Source organism: Salvelinus alpinus, chromosome 33, assembly GCF_045679555.1.
Source record: "Salvelinus alpinus chromosome 33, SLU_Salpinus.1, whole genome shotgun sequence".
NCBI lineage: Eukaryota > Metazoa > Chordata > Actinopteri > Salmoniformes > Salmonidae > Salvelinus > Salvelinus alpinus.
Window position 1 is genome coordinate 13,438,318 of NC_092118.1, and position 18,861 is coordinate 13,457,178.

The 18,861-nt window shown below is 46.7% G+C and overlaps 1 protein-coding gene across 1 annotated transcript in view; it reads right to left on the bottom strand.

Moving 5' to 3' along the window:
* The window catches only part of LOC139562912 (docking protein 4-like), a 62,173-nt gene extending 59,953 nt beyond the window's left edge, over nucleotides 1-2,220 (bottom strand). The window contains exon 1 of the mRNA XM_071381070.1: nucleotides 1,892-2,220. The gene's annotated coding sequence lies outside the window, so the exon portion shown is untranslated. The remainder of the gene's footprint in view (nucleotides 1-1,891) is intronic.
* Between the last annotated feature and the right edge of the window lie 16,641 nt (nucleotides 2,221-18,861).

Genomic DNA, 18,861 nt, shown 5'->3' on the forward strand with positions numbered 1-18,861 from the left:
TGTTGATGCCCACTTGAAGACATCACCGGTTGGCATGCAAGTTGTGCCAGGCAGCCAAGGCCTGGAATTGATAGAATGATTCAGTGTGCAGCAGCCGGGAGAGAAAGTGCTAGAAAGTTCTCTTTGTCTCTGCGGCAACGCTGCTCCAGGTGAATTGCCTTGACTTCTCTCCTCATTGTTGATCTTCTCGAAATGTAACTATTGTTTAGTGTGGCTCCAATACAGCTGGTGTCCCACCGGGTTAGCGTTGGAAAAAACAGTCTGTCTCTATACCTGACAGCTGAGCCATGCACGCACACACACACACACACACACACACACAACAGTAGGATATACAAACATTGTAATATAATCATGTCTCTGCATCATTCATAACACATCAATAATCACTCTCCCAGCGGGAGTTCAGCTATGACGCAAACAAATCCCGACAGCGTGTCGTGTGTCACAACAAACAGCTGTGTGTGCACAGAGACAAGGCACGATCCGTGGAACTTCACGTAGGACGCAAGGCAACTCTGCAAGGCCAGTTGACGAGGCCATGTCTGACATGTTGCCCCTCATCTCCACAAGTCCTCTCAGAAATCTACTGCATGATTTCTATTTTCCTATAAAATAAATGGTCATTGTTCATTAGGCCACATACCTCCTCCCCTGCGCGCGCCACACGGAGTCGCAATACAATGTTTACGCCCACTATGCCTATAGAATAATCGAAAGAGAATCATTTGATTTCCCGGCTACAGGTTAGCAAGTACTTGTACTGTCATCTGTATCTCAAAGCGGTTTACTAAAGATAACTACTGCAGAAAACATCCACTGTGAACCTCACTCCTGCCAGAGATTTAGCATTCTGTTGAACAGACTTATCAAGCTAATTAATTATCCGCTCTGGAGGACTTGTTTATGGCCAGCGAGATAAGAGGAGACGTGGTTTCATTAGCCGGGTGAAACATGCCCGTTTATCTGCAAGAGAAAAATACAACTAAAAGGTACTATTTCACTTTAATTAGGCTAATTGTCTTGGGATTTACAAGGTGCCAGGAAACTCCACATTATTGAGTTGTTATTACACCTTTAGTGGAATTTGCTAAATGTCACCAAATTACATAGGCTTACTTTAAGTCTTGGTGTTTCCATTAATCCAAAATGTTATAACAGGCCTCAGCATTTTGTTAATTTCACATGTAGGCTACATTAATTAAATCTGAATTATTTAGATCTATTATGAATTCATTCCATTGATGCAATACCCCTCATTATTTTATATAAATACCAACCCATAATATGTTTGTAAAATATGAATGTTAAATATCTCTTTATCCACACACACAACGCGGGCACGCGCTTTTTTTTGTACATTGCTTACCGCCAATCGCCCACTCTCAATCAATATGTCTTATCCAATGTAGAGAAGATAAACTATCAGCCCAAAGCCATACCCGTCAACTATTTATGCTATAAATGTATATAGCCAATAGTAAAAAATAGCAATATAATCTTGAATAGGCTAAGAGGATATTTCAGTTAGTCTTATTACGTGTAGCCTAAGCTAAAGCATTTGGGGTTCAATTGGCGATTGGAGAAGCATAATGGTAAAAAAAAAAATATATATATATACTACAAATACATTTACAATAACAAGCATACTTTCCCAAAATATATTCCTTCCATATTAATTAAAACAAGCTGACATAGGCTTTACTTTGTAGTTGTAGTAGGCTTTTAAACAAAATAGCATTATAGAATCATCTAATAACATCCATGTTGCAAGCAATGCAACTTGGTAAAAGCAACACCTCAAACAATTGCTCAATATACACATAATGTACAGCATGTTATACACACAATGTACACCATGTTAATCGATTTAACGCTCCAAAACATTTACCTGGATGACGAAGTCCTGAAGGGGCGCGGCGGTCGGTGCTGAGCAGCTCCGCTTGTGACCTTCAGGCAGGATGGATAGAAGCCACAACTATCGAACTGAATTGGTAATAAATGCAACCTACGCCACCTGACAATAATTCCATGTGTCGACGGAGAATATGCTACCTTCTGTCTTTGTGGTTTTATTTGTGACAAACGCGCCGAGGTGATTCGCTCTTCACGGAGAACTGGCTTCGGTATGTTCTGTCCAGTCCGGCTGGCGCTGCTCAGAGCTGTACCAATGACTGTATAGGGCTGTACGGAGCGGATCAGAGCTGCAAACAAAATAGACACAAATTCAACCAGCCACGTTTCAGTAGCCACCCTTTTACCGTAAAACTCCAAGAGCTGCGCACAAATAATTTATTCATCATTTCCAATTGGTACTCATTCACGGTGAGAGCAGCATTTTACCATATTGATACATTTTTAGCGAAAATGCTAAGATTTTAAGCATCTTAAAATATTGAACATGTAACCTGCTCTGCATGTTTCGATATAGTACTACCAAGTTCATGCTCTTTACTCTCTGCCAATTTAGTAAAACCATATATCATATAGTTTACAGGGTATAACGTGGGAATATACACTGTCATTAAGTGGTGAGATAAACCCGAATATAAAGAATGAATATGATGACTCAGAAAACACGTTTCAATTAGGAGTATTTGCAATGACGCACTATAACTTTACGCGCCAATGATATCACCGCCAGAGTCCTCTATATACGTGTATGCCTATGTAGTTCCAAGGCTTACTGTTTCATCATCTATCACACATATCATCACAGAGGACAATGTGGGTGTGAGCGCCGCTAGTGTGTAATTGTGACCGGCAGCCTTTAACTCACACTTCATGGGGGCACTACTAGAGAGTTTTGAAGGGGTCAACCCGGGGAGACCCAGGGGGGCTTGCTACTGTACTGGAAATCCTCATGCTGATGGGGAGTTTCTGGCAATGCTCCACTGCGCCCTGCCAGCGGAGGAGATCCTCATCAGTCACTATGAAGGGTAATCAATCTCTTGGTGAATCAGGTGAGAATATTAGCATAGAAATGCAAAATAATTATACAATACTGACAGGTCATCAAGACAGGTACATCTGAGCTGTTTCACTGGGCATAGTCCTTTGTGGGCAGCAGGGATATTTCAGGTAAGTTACATGTAGGCTACATACCCAAACAAACCATAGAGATTCACATACATAAGGAAGGTCAAGCTGCACAGAACGGGGCTTTCTGCTCTTGCAGGAGACTGAACAGGGGTGATTGGAGCTGAACTGCTGCAGTCGGATGGACAGGGTGAAAGTAGAGATAGGCAGAGACAAATGAGAGAGGAGCAGAGTGCTGATAAACACAGGAAGATGCTGGTGATTCATATCCATTACAGACAGTAAGGATAAACAGATATAGATGATACCCCTCCAGTCAAAGACAAACATCTGACTCACTAGAACACACAGTTAAACAAAGAAACCAGGCTTGGGATGCAGGCAATTTAACCCTTGTGTTTGTTCGTGCATCATACTGTATCAGACAACAGTTTATCTGTTAGTGAGTGATACTCCGGCGCCGAAAAGAGATGGCCGCCTCGCTTCGCGTTCCTTGGAAAATATGCAGTATTTTGTTTTTTTATGTGTTATTTCTTACATCGGTACCCCAGGTAATCTTAGGTTTCATTACATACAGTCGGGAGGAACTACTGAATATACGATTAACGTCAACTCATCATCGTTCCTACCAGGAATATGACTTTCCCGAAACGGATCCAGTGTTTTGCCTTCCACCCAATACAATGGATCTGATCCCAGCCGGCGACCCTGTGCGACGCCGAAAAAGGGGCAAACGAGGCGGTCTCGTGGTCAGGCTTCGGAGACGGGCACATCGCGCTCCACTCCCTAGCATACTACTCGCCAATGTCCAGTCTCTTGACAATAAGGTTGATGAAATCCGAGCACGGGTAGCATTCCAGAGAGACATCAGGGATTGCAACGTGCTCTGCTTCACGGAAACATGGCTAACTCAAGGGACGCTAACGGAGTCGGTGCAGCCAGCTGGTTTCTTCATGCATCGCGCCGACAGAAACAAACATCTTTCCGGTAAGAAGAGGGGCGGGGGGGTATGCCTTATGATTAACGAGAAGTGGTGTGATCATCATAACAACACACAGGAACTCAAGTCATTCTGTTCACCTGATCTAGAACTCCTCACAATCAAATGTCGACCGCATTATCTACCAAGGGAATTCTCTTCAATCATAATCACAGCCGTATATATTCCCCCCCAAGCAGACACATCGATGGCCCTGAACGAACTTTATCTGACTCTTTGTAAACTGGAAACCACACACCCTGAGGCTGCATTCATCGTAGCTGGGGATTTTAACAAGGCTAATCTAAAAACAAAACTCCCTAAATTCTATCAGCATATCGATTGTGCTACCAGGGCTGGGAAAACCCTAGATCATTGTTATACTAATTTCCGCGACGCATATAAGGCCCTCCCCCGCCCCCCTTTCGGAAAAGCTGACCACGACTCCATTTTGTTGATTCCAGCCTACAAACAGAAACTCAAACAACAAGCTCCCGCGCTCAGGTCTGTTCAACGCTGGTCCGACCAATCTGAATCCACGCTTCAAGACTGCTTCGATCACGCGGATTAGAATATGTTCCGCATCGCGTCCAACAACAATATTGACGAATATGCTGATTCGGTGAGCGAGTTCATTAGGAAGTGCATTGACGATGTCGTACCCACAGCAACGATTAAAACATTCCCAAACCAGAAACCGTGGATTGACGGCAGCATTCGCGTGAAACTGAAAGCGCGAACCACTGCTTTTAACCAGGGCAAGGTGACCGGAAGCATGACCGAATACAAACAGTGTAGCTATTCTCTCCGCAAGGCAATCAAACAGGCTAAGTCCCAGTACAGAGACAAAATCGAGTCGCAATTCAACAGCTCAGACACAAGAGGTATGTGGCAGGGTCTACAGTCAATCACGGATTACAAAAAGAAAACCAGCCCCGTCGCGGACCAGGATGTCTTGCTCCCAGACAGGCTAAACAACTTTTTTGCCCGCTTTGAGGACAATACAGTGCCACTGACACGGCCCCCTACCAAAACCTGCGGGCTCTCCTTCACTGCAGCCGAGGTGAGTAAAACATTTAAACGTGTTAACCCTCGCAAGGCTGCAGGCCCAGACGGCATTCCCAGCCGCGTCCTCAGAGCATGCGCAGACCAGCTGGCTGGTGTGTTTACGGACATATTCAATCAATCCTTATCCCAGTCTGCTGTTCCCACATGCTTCAAGAGGGCCACCATTGTTCCTGTTCCCAAGAAAGCTAAGGTAACTGAGCTAAACGACTACCGCCCCGTAGCACTCACTTCCGTCATCATGAAGTGCTTTGAGAGACTAGTCAAGGACCATATCACCTCCACCCTACCGGACACCCTAGACCCACTCCAATTTGCTTACCGACCCAATAGGTCCACAGACGACGCAATCGCAACCACACTGCACACTGCCCTAACCCATCTGGACAAGAGAAATACCCATGTGAGAATGCTGTTCATCGATTACAGCTCAGCATTTAACACCATAGTACCCTCCAAACTCGTCATCAAGCTCGAGACCCTGGGTCTCGACCCCGCCCTGTGCAACTGGGTCCTGGACTTCCTGACGGGCCGCCCCCAGGTGGTGAGGGTAGGTAACAACATCTCCACCCCGCTGATCCTCAACACTGGGGCCCCACAAGGGTGCGTTCTGAGCCCTCTCCTGTACTCCCTGTTCACCCACGACTGCGTGGCCATGCACGCCTCCAACTCAATCATCAAGTTTGCGGATGACACTACAGTGGTAGGCTTGATTACCAACAACGACGAGACGGCCTACAGGGAGGAGGTGAGGGCCCTCGGAGTGTGGTGTCAGGAAAATAACCTCACACTCAACGTCAACAAAACAAAGGAGATGATTGTGGACTTCAGGAAACAGCAGAGGGAGCACCCCCCTATCCACATCGACGGGTCAGTAGTGGAGAAGGTGGAAAGTTTTAAGTTCCTCGGTGTACACATCACGGACAAACTGAATTGGTCCACCCACACAGACAGCGTTGTGAAGAAGGCGCAGCAGCGCCTCTTCAACCTCAGGAGGCTGAAGAAATTCGGCTTGTCACATAAAGCACTCACAAACTTCTACAGATGCACAATCGAGAGCATCCTGTCGGGCTGTATCACCGCCTGGTACGGCAACTGCTCCGCCCACAACCGTAAGGCTCTCCAGAGGGTAGTGAGGTCTGCAGAACGCATCACCAGGGGCAAACTACCTGCCCTCCAGGACACCTACACCACCCGATGTCACAGGAAGGCCATAAAGATCATCAAGGACAACAACCACCCAAGCCACTGCCTGTTCACCCCGCTATCATCCAGAAGGCGAGGTCAGTACAGGTGCATCAAAGCAGGGACCGAGAGACTGAAAAACAGCTTCTATCTCAAGGCCATCAGACTGTTAAACAGCCACCACTAACATTTAGCGGCCGCTGCCAACATACTGACTCAACTCCAGCCACTTTAAAAATGGGAATTGATGGAAATTATGTAAAAATGTACCACTAGCCACTTTAAACAATGCCACTTAATATAATGTTTACATACCCTACATTACCCATCTCATATGTATATGCTGTACTCTATATCATCTACTGCATCTTGCCATCTTTATGTAATACATGTACCACTAGCCACTTTAAACTATGCCACTTTATGTTTACATACCCTACAGTACTCATCTCATATGTATATACCGTACTCTATACCATCTACTGCATCTGCCATGCCGTTCTGTACCACCACTCATTCATATATCTTTATGTACATATTCTTTATCCCTTTACACTTGTGTGTGTGTGTAAGGTAGTAGTTGTGGAATTGTTAGGTTAGATTACTTGTTGGTTATTACTGCATTGTCGGAACTAGAAGCACAAGCATTTCGCTACACTCGCATTAACATCTGCTAACCATGTGTATGTGACTAATAAAATTTGATTTGATTTGATTTGATTTGTTAACGGTCTGTTTCTGTAATACAGGTATAGAGGTATGGGGAAATACTGCAGGAGGAGAAAGAGGGGGGTAGAAATAGTTTGGTTGGTTTAAAGAGGGGGTTCCTTACTTTTTGTAGGGGTTAAGGGATCCAGGGTTAGAGCGGAACAGAACAGTGATGTCACAGTGGAAACTTCAATCCCACCACCCCTCCTCTCCTCCTCCTGCCTGGCGTTCATCCTGACAACAGAGAGGCGCAGGAAGTGATGTGCAACAGAGCAGCAGAGTCTCACGAGCTCAGAGGAAACAGGCCTCGCTGCTAGGGATGGAATGATCCCTCCATCCCCATGCTGTCCTGTCCCAAGCACACTGAACTGTGTCCTCTGGTGACCTATTGTCTCATTGAACAATTTTCCATTGTGGATCCCTCCTCTTAGTCTCCCCCTGTTTAGTGTCTTACATAATGGTTGTTTCTCTTACTAGAGTTGTGTCTCAACAGTTTTAAGTGGCTCCTCTGTATTGATTTTCAGAGGCATAAATGCAGTCAGGGAAGTTTTCAATAGAACAAAAAAAAGTGGTATATATGTGCATATTTCTGTGCCAAACTGCCAACACCGTACCTACTGGAGCTCAGGTCTCGTTCATCCAGAACAACAACAAAACAGATCCATGCAATTTTGCTTGATCCAACAGTCCAAGTCTGTTGTTTACAGCCTGACATTGTCAGGACCCGGTGCTAGAAACAGTCACTAAATCGGCAGAACCCAGAAGATGAGGCAGACACAGCAGTACTAGAGATGGTGGTTTAATAAAAAATAGATAACTTCCAAAATACAAAGAAAATCCAAAGTGGTAAAAACAGCAAGGGAAAAAACAAACCTAAAAGACTAATCCAAAATACAAAAGAACAAAACCAGAGAACCTCTGGAAAATCCAACAAGAGAAAAATATATGTTCACAACAAGGCTTGGGCTGGGGCTGGGTGCTAACATACAAACACTGAGCAAGGAACTAAGGAACACACAGGGATTAAATACTAACAAGGGAACGACATACAGGTGCAAACAATAATAGAGCAAGGGAAAAACAAAAGGTACAAAAAAGGTGCAATGGGGACATCTAGTGACAAAAAACCAGAACAGTCCTGGCCAAAACCTGACAGAATCCCCCTCCTAGGAACGGCTCCTGACGTTCCTACCAGCCTTCTCAGGGTGGAGGGCCCTGAACTGACGAATGAGGTCAGGGTCCAGTATGTCCTTGGCAGGAACCCAGGAGCGCTCCTCGGGACCGTAGCCTTCCCAGTCCACCAGATACTGCCAGGACCGCTGCACCCGGCGGGAGTCCAGTATCCGGTGGACGGTATAAGCCGACTGGCCTCCGATGACACGGGGCGGAGGGGGAGGTCTGCCTGCCGGAATAAGGGGAGAAAAAACAACAGGTTTTAATAAAGAAATGTGAAATGTGGGATTGATTTTAAGGGATCTGGGTAAGTGCAGGCGAAAAGTAACGGGATTGACTCTCCTGGCAATCTTAAAGGGTCCGATGAATCTCTGGGACAGCTTGCGAGACTCCACCCGTAGCGGTAAGTTTTTTGTTGAGAGCCATACTCTCTGGCCGGGGTACAGGGTAGGACCGGGACGGCGACGTCTGTTGGCTTGTCGTTGGTACTGCTGAGAGGAACGCAGAAGATTAAGACGGGCCTTCTTCCACGTAAGCCGACAGCGTCTGATGAACCTCGAGGCTGAAGGCACTCTGACTTCTGCCTCCTGGTCCGGGAACAATAGAGGAGCATAGCCAAACTGACACTCGTGCGGGGATATACCAGTGGAGGAGGAGCACAAGGTGTTGTGCGCGTACTCAGCCCAAACAATGAAGGATGACCATGTGGATGGGTTGTTGGAAACCATACATCTGAGGGTGGTTTCCAGCTCCTGATTCATCCTCTCAGTTTGGCCGTTGGACTCCGGATGGTACCCTGAAGATAAACTGGCCGTGGCCCCTATGAGTTGGCAGAAGGCCTTCCAAAACCTTGAGGCGAACTGGGGACCTCTGTCGGAAACCATATCTTGCGGGATGCCAAAGACTCGGAACACATGGTTAATCACCAACTCAGCTGTTTCCTTGGCAGAAGGTAATTTGGTCAAGGGAACAAACCTGGCCGCCTTAGAAAACCTGTCGATGATGACTAGGATCGTAGTATTACCATGGGACGGAGGAAGGCCAGTAATAAAGTCCAGCGAGATATGGGACCAGGGTCGGTGGGGAATAGATAAAGGGTGAAGGAGTCCTTGAGGGCGGAGGTGAGAAGATTTGCCCTGGCAGCACACGGAACAGGCCTTGACGAAAGTGGCAACGTCTTCTTTTATGGTGGGCCACCAGAACTTACGCTGGATGAACTCCAAGGTGCGACCTACGCCCGGGTGACAGGTGAGGCGAGAGGAGTGCCCCCACAGAAGGACTTGGGACCTTGCTGCCTTGGGAACAAACAACCGATTAGCAGGACCTCCTCCAGGGCCCGGTTCGATGGCTTGAGCTTGTTTCACGGTATCCTCCACTTGCCACGAGATCGGAGCCACGATCTTAGCGGCAGGAAGAACAGTCATGTCAGTATCTTCTCGAATGGCAGGAGAGTAGACTCGTGACAAGGCATCCGGTTTGAGATTCTTCGACCCGGGTCTATAGGTGAGAATAAACTGGAATCGGCTGAAGAAAAGAGACCATCGAGCTTGTCTGGAGTTCAACCGCTTCGCCTGCTGGATATACTCCAGATTTTTGTGGTCCGTAAGCACTTGAAACGGTTGAGAAGCCCCCTCGAGCCAGTGTCTCCATTCCTTCAATGCCATCTTAACCGCTAGGAGTTCACGATCCCCCACATCGTAATTCCTCTCGGCCGGGGTAAGCCGGTGAGAGAAGAAGGCGCAAGGATGAAGCCTCTTGTCTTCACCCCTCTGAGACAGGACAGCTCCAACACCAACCTCTGATGCGTCTACCTCCACCACAAAAGGTTCATCCGCCGTCGGTAGTGTCAGGATGGGAGCAGAGAGGATGCGCTGCTTGAGTCCTTGGAAGGCCGTCTCAGCTTCTCTTCCACACAGAAACCTTGTGTTGCCACCCTTGGTTAAAGCTGAGAGAGGGGCTGCCACCGAGCTGAAGTTCTTGATGAACTTGCGGTAGAAGTTAGTGAAGCCCAGGAAACGCTGAACTTCCTTAACGGACTTGGGGGTGGGCCAATCTGCTACCGCCCCTACCTTCTTGGGGTCCATCTGGACTCGACCGGGTTCCACTACAAATCCCAGGAACTGTACTCGAGAGGAATGGAATTCACACTTTTCCGGCTTAACGTACAAATGGCTGTCTAGGAGGCGTTTGAGCACTTGTCTGACATGCTTAGTGTGTTCTTGAAGGGAGCTCGAAAAGATGAGGATGTCATCCAAGTAAACAAACACGAAAATGTTAAGCATATCCCTAAGCACATCGTTTATGAGCGCTTGGAACACAGCCGGGGCGTTGGTCAGGCCGAAGGGCATCACCAAGTATTCGTAGTGACCAGTAGGCGTGTTGAAAGCGGTCTTCCACTCGTCACCGGGTTTGATCCGCACAAGATGGTATGCGTTCCGCAGGTCAAGCTTAGTGAAGACCACTGCTTCCTGGAGCAGCTCAAAGGCTGTGGCCATAAGGGGTAGCGGGTAGCGGTTACGGACGGTTATGGCATTAAGTCCCCGGTAGTCGATGCAAGGACGTAATCCCCCGTCTTTTTTGGCCACAAAGAAAAACCCTGCTCCCGCCGGCGAGGTGGATGGACGCATGAGGCCTGCTGCCAGAGCGTCCTTGATGTAGATATCCATAGCAGCTCGTTCGGGAGGAGATAGGGAAAAGATCCGACCCCTGGGGGGGCAGGTGCCCGGAAACAGGTCGATGGGGCAATCGTAAGGTCTATGGGGTGGTAGTTTGGTGGCCCTCTGTTTGCTAAATACCGGTTTGAGGTCATGGTAACACTCGGGAACTCGGGACAGGTCGATAGATTCTAGAGACTCGGGAGGGGAACTCGGGGAACTTGGGAAGATACAAGTGGCTTGGCACGTAGGACCCCACTGCTTGATAGTGCCCACAGACCAGTCGATGTGAGGGTTATGGCTGTGAAGCCAGGGGTATCCAAGGACGAGAGGGAACTCGGAACACGAGGTCAGATGAAAGTTCATCACTTCCTGGTGTTGGGAAACTGAAAGACGCAAGGGGGTAGTGACACGAGTGACAAGTCCAGATCCCAAAGGGCTTCCATCCAACGTAGTAACCCTTATGGGGTCACTTAGAGGTTCAGAGGGAACGCCATTCTCCTTCGCCCAGACACCATCCATGAAGTTACCTGCGGCTCCAGAGTCTACCAAGGCTTGAAGGGGAAGCTCGTGGTTGTCCCAGGAAAGGGTAACTGGAATGAGCAGGCGGGAGTTGGATGGATGGGAGGAGGTTATGTTTCCCGTTACAGTCCTCCCAGGCCTGCACGGGAGAGTGCGTTTTCCCTGGAGCCCGGGACACGTGGAGAGGAAATGGCCCGGTTTGCCGCAATATAGACAGCATCGCTCCCTCATCCGGCGGTCTCTCTCAGCCTGGGAGATGCGTCCAACCTGCATGGGTTCCGGTGGAGTCAGCGGGGATAAAGGTGGAGACTCGGAGCTGGGACCGATAGGAGCTAGGGTGAGAGATCTACGGTTGAGCTCTCTCTCTCTCAGACGCTGGTCTATGCGTGAAGCCAACTTGATCAGGGACTCGAGGTTGTCCGGTGGTTCCCGAGTGGCCAGTTCATCTTGGATGGTGTCGGAAAGACCCTTCAAAAAGCACACTGTGAGCGCCTCGTCATTCCAGCCACTCGCTGCTGCCACCGTGCGGAACTGGATGGCATAGTCCGTCACGCTGCGCCGACCTTGGCGGAGAGTCAGGAGCTGTTTGGCTGAGTCAGGACCGCTGGTAGGACCTTGAAACACTCGCTTGAATTCTTCAGCAAAGGTAGAGTAGCTGGCACAGCAGGGACTTTGGGCATCCCACACAGCAGTAGCCCAGGCTAGGGCTTTTTCCGACAGCAGGGTGATGATATATGCTATCTTGGACCGGTCGGTGGGAAATGACGAGGGTTGCAGCTCGAAGGAGAGAGAACATTGGGTAAAAAAAACCTTACAACCACTCGGATCACCTGAGAACCGTTGGGGAGGTGGCAGACGAGGTTCAGCCAGGGGGTTAACTGCCACGGGCACTTGAATCTGATGAACTGGAGCAGAAGCGGTTGCAGGAGAAAGTTGATCAGAAATCTGCTTTATGGAAGTCATCATCTCCGACAGAAGTTGAGAATGTCCAGCCATTAAGGCCTCTTGCTGAACCAGAGCAGCTTCGTGACGTTGGACAGTCCCCTCGTGGTGGGACAGCATGGGAAAAAAGTCCTGGGTACTGGCTGCCTCTGGGTTCATTTTAATGGGCTCAGTGTTTCTGTCAGGACCCGGTGCTAGAAACAGTCACTAAATCGGCAGAACCCAGAAGATGAGGCAGACACAGCAGTACTAGAGATGGTGGTTTAATAAAAAATAGATAACTTCCAAAATACAAAGAAAATCCACAAAGTGGTAAAAACAGCAAGGGAAAAAACAAACCTAAAAGACTAATCCAAAATACAAAAGAACAAAACCAGAGAACCTCTGGAAAATCCAACAAGAGAAAAATATATGTTCACAACAAGGCTTGGGCTGGGGCTGGGTGCTAACATACAAACACTGAGCAAGGAACTAAGGAACACACAGGGATTAAATACTAACAAGGGAACGACATACAGGTGCAAACAATAATAGAGCAAGGGAAAAACAAAAGGTACAAAAAAGGTGCAATGGGGACATCTAGTGACAAAAAACCAGAACAGTCCTGGCCAAAACCTGACAGACATAGCTTGCATTGAGATTGAGAATGGAACATTTCAACCTCCCTATTATAATTATAGGGTAACACCCTTCTCAGTCTAGGTTCAGGTAGATTACAAAGACGTGTAGTCATTAGGCATACAAAAAAGTACACAATTTGACATCATTCAGCATAAATGCAGTGTTCTATAACGTGTCTGTTCTCCCACAATACATATCTGCTTACGTTATTTTAAAGATCCCCCTGAGTGCTATCGCTTGGTGGCACTGGTGGAGGCAGAGGAGGGAAGGGGAGGCCCGGGGAGGGGTTGGACGGAGGATGAGGGGGTGTTCAGAGAGGAATCTGTCCAGAGAGAGACTGGTGCCGCTGAGTTGATAAGCATCTGTGATAATGCTGACATGGGACGGAAGACAGACACCAGGGCATGCACTGACAGGCCTCTGTCTGCTCACACACACAGGCATGCAGGTAGGCAGACACATGCATACACACACACACACACACACACACACACACACACACACACACACACACACACACACACACACACACACACACACACACACACACACACACACACACACACACACACACACACACATCACACACATCACACAGGCACACAGACAGTGCTGATAGTACACATAACCACATATAGTTCAGCTATTCACATACTCACACCATTTGCTGCAGTATTGTACATATACTCACATCCATGCAGATCTACACCATATTATTGTATTTGCACATTCAGACAAACAAGCTTTTTACGCCAGCCTTTAAAATGGGCCTTGATGTGTACCTCATGTGAAGCATTATTTTGTGTCTGTTTGTGTTCACTCATCTTCATCTCAGTCTGTTAAAGGAAGCCTTCAGCTATGTCTGATACTGACAGAACCACAGCTGGGTCTGCCTTCTCCTTCTAGTGGTCTAGAGAGGACAGCCAGTCTCTGTTTAAAGCGAGTGAGTGGGATGGCCCATTCTTTCATCTATATTAGCAACAGCAACCTCATAGACAACCTCAGGGTAATAGTACATGTGTATCCCTCTGTAACCTTTAAAGAGGAAAACGTGCAATCACGCACACACACATACACACTCTTCTAATTGAGTGCAGAGGACAAACACTTTGGAGACGCAGCAGCAGACTAAGCATCCAGTGTGGGGGGGGCTTTCATAAATGAGTTTAATCGGGGCCATATGGCAGCATTTGAGAGCTAGTGCTGAGTGTCTGGGAGAAATATGACTCGCTGTTCCACATTTCACACGCCACTGCATTATCGGGCCCTCACCCACCCCAAAACCCTTCACCAACTCCATCCCCTACCGGGTTAAAGACGCTATTTTCCCGACAGAGGCTGTGTGCGTGGTGTTTATGTTAATTTAAACATCCAAGCTACAGCCAGGCAGTGAAACACACAACTGTTTATTTCACACAGAGAGGGGGTGGGGGGAGTGTGTGAGAGAGAAGACATTCAGATTTTATAGAGAAGAACACCATGGCTGCAAATCTCTTTTTCTCTCGTAATGTCATTAGTTTTTTTCTCCACTGTGTCTGGGAACCTTATCAGGTTATTGCGTGCATGCGTTTGTTATGGAATATGAGAAGGCTGCTCCTTGATTTGGCAGTATGGTGTGCGGGAGCAAATATCACTTGTATTGATGACTGGATAATTAGACAGAGGAGAGTATAAACATGTCAGCAAAATACAGAAACACATCCCCAGATATATTGTACAAATCCTTTTGTCTGTTACACTATCAAAGAATACCCCACCCAGTGCCCTCTCCACAGACCACACGGCTGATATTGCAATGTCTCTCTGTGTGTGTGTGTGTGTGTGTGTGTGTGTGTGTGTGTGTGTGTGTGTGTGTGTGTGTGTGTGTGTGTGTGTGTGTGTGTGTGTGTGTGTGTGTGTGTGTGTGTGTGTGTGTGTGTGTGTGTGTGTGTGTGTGTGTGTGTGTGTGTGTGTGTGTGTGTGTGTGTGTGTGTGTGTGTGTGTGTGTGTGTGTGTGTGTGTGTGTGTGTGTGTGTGTGTGTGTGTGTGTGTGCCTGTGTGTGTGTAGTCATTCATTGTGTTCTCCCTCCGACGTCCAACTCTACAGAGAGGAAAATAAAAGCAAATTGAATGCACACACAAAATGTAAATAATAACGACCATAAACCAAAAAGGCTATTTTCACAAAATAATGATTTATTTAATGAACAAAAGCACCCATTCAGCACGAGGCCCTACAACACCAGCAGGGTAATGTCATGTCATCTGAGTGTAACTCTGGAACGTTCCTCTCTCTTCTCTCTCAGAATCACACCGCTCCTGCAAAGGCTCAGAGGGGGCCAGTGTCTGGAGTGTTCAAGATCTGCTTTCACACCTCTATGCTTCAAAATACATATTGGATTTCAATGCAGGTCAAATACACTGTATTACACTTAATGAATACAAAATCTTTATTATTTTCTATTGTATTCTATTCCAGTGCCTCTACTACATGTTTTATGTCCAGGACTATTCCAGCATGACTCGGGGAGGAATGGGAGGTGGGCTCTCCTTGGAACTATAAATCAAACAGTCCCTTGCCCTCCATAATGTCACATTAAATGCTACATAAAGGGCCTGCCTTCATTTTTCAGTAGGCCATAGAATAACGTTTTGTAAGTGTAATGGAGAAAAGTATCGATTCCAGACTCGCTGTCGGATATTAATGCTGTGTACTCCAACAGTGCAGTGCTTATTTTGTCTAAAAAGATTGTATTATATATCTGATATTTGTTCACATGATCAATTCCTACTCCCACACACTCAACCATCCGTTGCATCCTTTTCCTCCTTTAACTGTCCCTCTCTCCATCCCTCCATCCCTCCCTTTCTCCCTCTCCATCTGGCTGTGTGTGTATCTCTCCTGGGCTCCCTAGACCAACAGCAGTTAATCACCTCTGGAGAAGAATGTTCCCACAAGAGACAATGCTCCAAAAGTCTTTACTTTACCACCACTCCTCCCAGTTATTCCTTAAGCCATCCCTCCTCCTCCATCTCTCCTCCTCCTCCTCCCCTTTTTACATACTGATTAACAACCTGCAGTAAAGCAAGAGAGAACATCAACCAAGTGTTTAAAGCCAGCCTTGAATTTGTAATTAGGGTTTTCAGAGCCACCAGTAACATGGTGATGGCTTGCTAAGTAAGCAGAGTAGAAGACTGGGTCACTATAGTTCTTCTGTTTTAATGAGCTAATCAAATCACTTTTTTTTGTCACATACACGTGTTTAGCAGATGTTATTGCGGGTGTAGCGAAATGCTTGTGATTCTAGCTCCAACAGTGCAGTAATATCTAACAAGTTATAACTAACAATTTCACAACAATACACGCAATACACACAAATCTAAAGTAAAGGAATAGAATTAAGAATATATAAATATTTGGACAAGCAATGTCAGAGCGGCATATTCTAAGATACAGCAGAATAGAATACAGTATATACATATGAGATGAGTAATGCAAAAGATGTAAACATTATTAAAGTGACTAGTGTTCCATTATTAAAGTGGCCAGTGATTTCAGGTCTATGTACTGTATATAGGGCAGTAGACTCTAATGTGCTAGTGATGGCTATTTAACAGTCTGATGGCCTTGAGATAGAAGCTGTCTTTCAGTCTCTCGATCACAGCTTTGATGCAGCTGAACTGACCTCTCCTTCTGGATGATAGTGGGGTGAACAGGCAGTGGCTCAGGTGGTTGTTGTCCTTGATGATATTTTTGGCTTTCCTGTGACATCGGGCACTGTAGGTGTCCTGGAGGGTAGGTAGTTTGCCCCCGGTGATGCGTTGGGCAGACTGCACCACCCTCTGGAGAGCCCTGTGTTTGCGGGCGGTGCAGTTGCCGTACCAGGTGGTGATATAGCCTGACAGGATGCTCTCAATTATGCATCTGTAAAAGTTTGTGAGGTTTTTAGGTGCCAAGCCAAATTTCTTCAGCCTCCTGAGGTTGAAGAGGCGCTGTTGCGCCTTCTTCACCACACTGTCTTTGTAGGTGGACCATTTCAGTTTGTCAGTGATGTGTACACCGAGGAACTTGAAGCTTTCCACCTTCTCCACTGCGGTCCCATTGATGTGGATATGGGGTTGCTCCCTCTGCTGAGGACGTGGCTAGGGATGCCGTCTGGTCCGGCAGCCTTGCGAGGGTTAACACGCTTACGTGAGTACACAGAGAAGCAGAGCCCACAGTCCGTGGTAGCGGGCCGCGTCGGTGGCACTGTGTTATCCTCAAAGCGGGCGAAAAAGGTGTTTAGCTTGGCCGGGTGTAAGACGTCGGTGTCTGCGACGTGGCTGGTTTGCCCTTTGTAGTCCGTGATTGTCTCTGCCACATACGTCTCGTGTCTGAGCCGTTGAATTGTGACTCCACTTTGTCTCTATACTGACGTTTTGCCTGTTGATTGCCTTACGGAGGGAATAACTACACTTTTTGTATTCGGCCATATTCCCAGTCACCTTGACATGGTTAAATGCGATGGACTGTGTGTTTGGATGAAGGACTGAATCATTGGTTTTAAGTGGTTGGTGGTGTGTGGAGTTGGAGAAGTGGTTGGTTATGGATCTATGTTATAAGAGTGGGTGTCTGGGTGAGAGAGACTTGTCAACAAAGTCCAAATCAAGTCTCAATAGGATGTGTCTCAAGTGAGTTTCAGTCAAGTCATCAGTGACTGGTGTGTCAGGTCTCTCTCTCCTCCCTTAGCTCATTCTGGTGCAGAGCCAGAGCTGCATGTCATGTTGCCATGACAATGCAGCTTGATGTGAAAGGACTAAACTACCCCGGAATGGCAGATTTAACTCTTCAAAAAAGGAGTAATTCATAACGGAAACATTCGAGTCCAGTAGAGTCCATGTCCAAGTTGTTAATGCAATTCCCCATTTCTGGGTTGAAGGACTATGAAATTGGCAATATGTCCTATGTTTAGCCTGGTAGAATGTGTAGTACGGTATGTGCTGTATGTAAGCTTGTGTGTTAGAGAGATGTTGTAGAATGCCAGAGAGTAGAAACAGTGGACCGTGAGAGTAGTGTGAATGAATTGCAAATAGACACAAATAAACAGACAATCACTCATGCAGAAAAGCAGTAGACAGCCTGCACGCATGTACGCACGCACGCACGCACGCACACACACACACACACACACACACACACACACACACACACACACACACACACACACACACACACACACACACAGAACAAAGTGCGATGTGAGGTATTCATGATTCACTACCCTAGACATCATCTCATTTCTTTTCGTTCTTCTCATCTTTCATTAGCAACAGTCCTCATCTTCACAGACTACTTTCAGCGTGGGAAATGAGTGTTCTAGATCATGTTTTCATGTATTTATGCATGTGTGTGTGTGTGTGGGGGGGGGGGGGGGTACGTGTGTGTGTGTGTGATTAATATCTACAGCAGGACGTACTGGTATGTTCATGTCTGTGTTTTAGTGCCTAAAAACAGTGACTGCAGACAGTGTGCAATATAAAACACTTTTTATTTACTGAGGAAGTAAATTGTCATTTTTTCCACTACACAGATAGTCTCATAAGTGATGTAGACACGTCCATTAAAATCTAGAAAGCAAGCGCCTCTGTAATAAATGTATTATTCTCCTGTCACTATCCTGGCTAATTGAAATCAGTAGTTCCACAATCCTCCATTAACTTAATTATATGAAGACATTTACTACAAAAGTGTAAAACACATCATGTGATTGCCAGTCATGATCAGCCTACCATATGCACACGGTTTAGTGAAGGGATGTGCAACGTGCTTTAGGTTCACAAACATTAACTGGAATTGTTATTACCATTTAGTTTACTGTCTAAGTAGAGAAAGGTGTGTACAATTCTGTGAGAGTGGCCGAGAGGGAGAATTCCAATATCAACCACTCGCTGAAGCTGCATCACTGCAAATGGGCGTAGGGATCTGATCAATAGTGAGAAAATGGATCTCTCTCA